Genomic DNA, 4986 nt, shown 5'->3' with positions numbered 1-4986 from the left:
GGTTGCTGGGTCATTTGGTATTGCTATTTTTAACTTTTTGAGGAAGTTATTACAGTTAGTCTAGTCCTGGTTTGGCACTGTGAGATAGAGCACTGGACCGCAAGATGGGTTTGAAACCCAAGGTCAGTTCAAACTCAAAAGCCACTCCTTGGAACCCTATACACGGTCACTATAAGTCAGAACCAACTTGAGGGCACTTAACATCAACCACTTTATAATTAGTTTTAAATTGTTGAATGGCCTCTCAAATCTGGTGATGGAAACTGTGATGACAAATAGAAAGTGCTTATTTGCAATCCCCTGCTAATGCATCAGGCTGCAAAGTCATTTGAACTGCAAGGTTGGTGGTTCAAACTCACCAGCTGCTCTTTGAAAACCCTATACAGGGTCATTATTCAAGACGTGTACAGGGTATGTACCACACCTGCCATACCTTGATATACCACTGTTCATAAAACAGGATAACGATGCTGTAAACTGCCATCCTTGACTTTTTTGAGCTGCTTTTTCTCATCTAGCCTAGTGATGTCTGTGTTAGATTTATCTTTTGTAAAGCAGGGAGCTTCATGTCACCCTTTGATTAAAAAAATCTTCATGACTGGTCTTACTTATCACATAATATAGAGATTCCCCTCTCCCCCCACCCCAGTTGTTGAGGAACTTCAAGAACAAATATAGTCTTTCCTATCCAAGTGCATTTAGGTTTTGCCAGGTAATTCCTTGTCACCTTCACATTCAATTTAAATTCTTGACCAAGTAATGAGATCTCCCTTCTTGGAAATGTCTACTTAAATGTCTACTCATTCATTAGATAATCACACAGTCTTAAATTATTTCATATTTTTACATTTTCCAGTACTCCTAGAAGATTACTTATTATAGAGTCAAATTTCAATAAAGATTTGTTAGACTGTTGTAGCAAAAGGCTTGTGAAAACAACATTGCTCCTATACCCCAAACCTGTCTCATAAAAGAATTACATTGAAGCTTAAAGTACATAAAAAGCTCTCTTCAAACATTATGAGGCTGTATATTTTCTTCTAGGCATCAAACTCAGCTACGTTAATGTTCTTCTTTGGCAGACATAGGATGGTGAAGTCCAGTGCATCATTGGCTTTTGGTGTTTAGAAAATTGTCCTGGAACTAGAGGTGGTTAGATTTAAACACAGTTGCACCTGAAATTGCTTTTTAAAAAGGCATCCTTGGAAATATTTTAAGTGTCTTATGCTATAAGATATACTTGCTGGGAGCCAATCTAATCTAGCTATGCTTTGTAATTTACAAAAAAGAAACTATAAGTAGTTCCCAGATTATGAACTACTCCATTCCTAAATTTATCTTTAAGTCAAATGCAAGTTGGAACAGTTAAATATAGTTTGTATCCAAAATAATTTCATCAAGCATTTGTCTTAGTATATAGTATACCTTTCTATGAATAAAAAGAGGTAAAGACACACTTCCAGAAACAGTTAATTTAACATAAATAGACAGTAATAATAATAGTGATAATACCCACCACGATGTAGGACCCACTTTTTATTACTACTGTTTATATATTTGAATTTGTAATATAATCAGCTTAAATGGGCTGGTTTGCAATTATAGGTTATACATAAATTGTATGTTTGCAAATGGGGAACTGCATGTTTATAGAAAAAGGGAATGAGCCAAAAAAGAGAGGCGGCATATAATGATTTAGTGAAGCCTGTTACATCTCTAGACCTAGTATTCTGTTAACATCTCTTTGATCTTTGGGGAAAGATGGCAATGAAGTATAAAAGTGATTGAAATGCAATAAATTTGGAACATACAAAGAAGTTCAATGGTACCAAGCTATTAAAAATAAAAGAAAGTTCAGCAAATGTACAATTGGGTAAGTAGGGCTATTTCAAGATGAAACAACTATTAAAATATACAGAAAAGTAAGAAATAGTAATATGATCACAGTGCATATAAGAAACAAAGAGGGAATTAAATGATACCAAAAAATTGTCAAGTGTTGATTAATTTGTGTTTAGAGAAAAGTTCCAATTTGCATTTGCACTCTGACAATCGATCAAGTGTATAGAGTATGCAAGGAGGCTGTCTGTATACTATGTAAACTATGTCAGCAAAATAAACTCTGTTATCATTCAAGTCTTGCTCACCCACAAACCTCCAAGCCCAGTCTGATTATTCTACCACCTTTACTAGTAAGTACTTTCATTGGCACAAAGGAAGAGAGATACATTTTCAGCTACTTGATACCTATAATCTTTTTCCTTTAACACTCTAATATACCATTTTCCCAAGATTGTCACAGTTTATACCTATTTTTAAACAGTGTAAATTGTTAATAGTGTCACCTTTCATGTTTATAAGCATTCAAGCTTGGATAATATATTTCTGGTATGGCACTGTAGGATAGAAATCCTGGTGTGGCACTTTGGGTTAATGCGCTAGACTGCAAGGTCGGTGGTTCAAGCTCACCAGCCGCTCCTCAGAAACCCTATACATGGTTGCTATGAGTCAGTACCGACTTGGTGGCAATTAACAACAACAATAACTGTAGGATAAGCACTGAACTGCAAGGTCATAAGTTCAAACCCACCAACCGCTCCTCAGAAACCTTATACAGGGTTACTATGAGTCTAATGACTCAATGGCACTTAACAAGTATAGTGAGAATTGAAGTTTTTGGAAAATAAAAATAGCAGTTGAGTGATCAAATTATTTCTTAAAAGCTAAAAGGCAGCATACGAAGCAATTTTCATAGATTTTTTAGTATTAGGTATTATAGGTAATCTTGGGAATCCTGGTATTGTGCTGTGGAATAAGCATTGGGCAGCTAACTGTAATGCAAGGTTAGCAGTTCAACTGCTCCTCAGAAATCCTATAAGGGTCACTATGAACAGGAGCTGCCATGATGGCACATACCAAAAATTTAAAGTATAGTAACAAAAGAGCCCTGGTGATACAGTGGTTAGGTATGCAGTTGGCAGTTCAAATCCACCAGTGCTCCATAGAAAAACATGTAGCAGTCTGCTTTCATAACTATTATAAATTTGAAGACTCTATGGGGCATCACTTGTCTGTCAATTTGTTATACTGTGGTGGCTTACATGTTACTGTGATGCTGGAAGCTATGCTAATGTTATTTTAAATACCAGCAGGGTCATCCAGAAACCTTTCAGCAGAGCTTCTAGACTAAGACAGACTAGGAAGAAGGAGAAGAAAACTACTTCTAAATGGAAACCTTATAAATATCAGCAGAACATGGTCTGATCCAGTGCTCAAAGATGCCAACCCTATTAATAGCAGCAGAGTCTTGTCAGATATAGTGCTGGAAGATGAGCCCCTCAAATTGAAAGGCACTCAAAATGCAAGTGGAGAAGAGCCACCTCCTTAAAGAAGAGCTGACTGTGATAAGGTAAATGGAGTACAGCTTTAGGGACCTTCATTTGCTGATGGGGGAAAAACTCAAAATAAGGAGGAACTGCTGTAAACATCATTAATAATTGGAATGTTCGAAGTATTTTATTGTTGTTGTTAAATGCCTTGGAGTCAGTTCAGACTCATAACAACCCTTCATAAGATATCCAAGGAGCAGCTGGTAAGTTTGAACTGCTGACCATAGGGTTAGCAGTCCAGTACTAATCCTACAGTGCTACAACTAGAATCTAGGAAAAGTGGATGTTATAAAAAATAAAATGGAATGTATTGAGATAGATATCCTAGGCATTAGTGAGTTAAAATGGACTGGTATTGGCCATTTTGAATCCAGTCATCACATGGTTTACTAAGCCGAGAATGACAAATTCAAGAGAAATGGTATCACATTAATTACTAAAAAGAGCATTTCAAAATCTATCTTTAAGTGCAATGCTGTCTGTGATTGGCTACCATCCATATGACTAAAAGGAAGACTAATTAATATCACTATTACTCAAATTTACACACCAACCACTAAAGCCAAAGCTGATGAAATTGAAGAATTCTATCAACTTCTGTCTGAAATCAATTAAACATGCAGGAGATGGTGGAAGAGTGCAGTGTTACCAGCCAAGACATGTCCAAGGATCTAGTGTGTGGAACAGACTGTCAGTGAACAGATTTGGTTCTCAGACATCTGTGTCTAAAGCACCATAAGAACTGTGGGATGACCTCAAGAGGGATGTCAGAGGAGACTCTGTAATTTGCTCTTCAAAGTAGACATTCTAAAGCAAATAGAAGAGATGAGGAAGTAAGAGAATGAATTGAAATTTTCAAAGGGCAGTTACAGAAGGAAAAGTAAACCATTATAGTGAAACATACAGTGACATGGAAAATACTCAGCTTTTTTCAAGCTGTAAGACCTAAAGAAAAGATTTAAGCCTCGACTTAAAGTGTTGGAAAATGGTCAATGTTCAGTCATTTCAAGAGACAGTATATGATCATGGTCCAAATGTATTGAAGGAAGAAATCCAAAATCCACTGAAGGCACTGGTGAAAAACAAGACTCCAGGAATTGATGGAATACAAATTGAAATCTTTCAACAAACTGAAACAGCTTTGGAGGCACTTGTTTATCTATGAAAAGAAACTTGGAAGACAACTATCTGTCCAACCATTTGGAAGAGATCCATTTTGTGCCCATTCCAAACAGAAGTGACCAAATGGAATGCATAAAACATTGAACAATATCATTAATATCACTTGCAACAAAAATTTTTCTGAAGACAATTTTTTAAAATGGCTTAACATTAAATCAACAGAAAACTGCCAAAAAGAGGACAAGGGATGGATCAAAAGAGGACAAGGGATGGATCTTGGCTGAAAGAAAAGAATACCAGATAAATGTTTACTTGTGCTTTATAAACTGTGCAAAGGTTTTTGAATGTGTGGATTATGAAAAGCTATGGATAACATTGCAAAGAATATGCCAGAACACTTGACTATACTCACAAAGAACCTGTACATAGGTCAAGAGGCAGTTGTTTAAACAGACCAAGAGTATACTGAATGGGG

The sequence above is a fragment of the Chrysochloris asiatica genome, unplaced genomic scaffold (assembly GCF_000296735.1).
Source record: "Chrysochloris asiatica unplaced genomic scaffold, ChrAsi1.0 scaffold00039, whole genome shotgun sequence".
Lineage (NCBI taxonomy): Eukaryota > Metazoa > Chordata > Mammalia > Afrosoricida > Chrysochloridae > Chrysochloris > Chrysochloris asiatica.
This window is presented reverse-complemented; position numbering follows the sequence as displayed.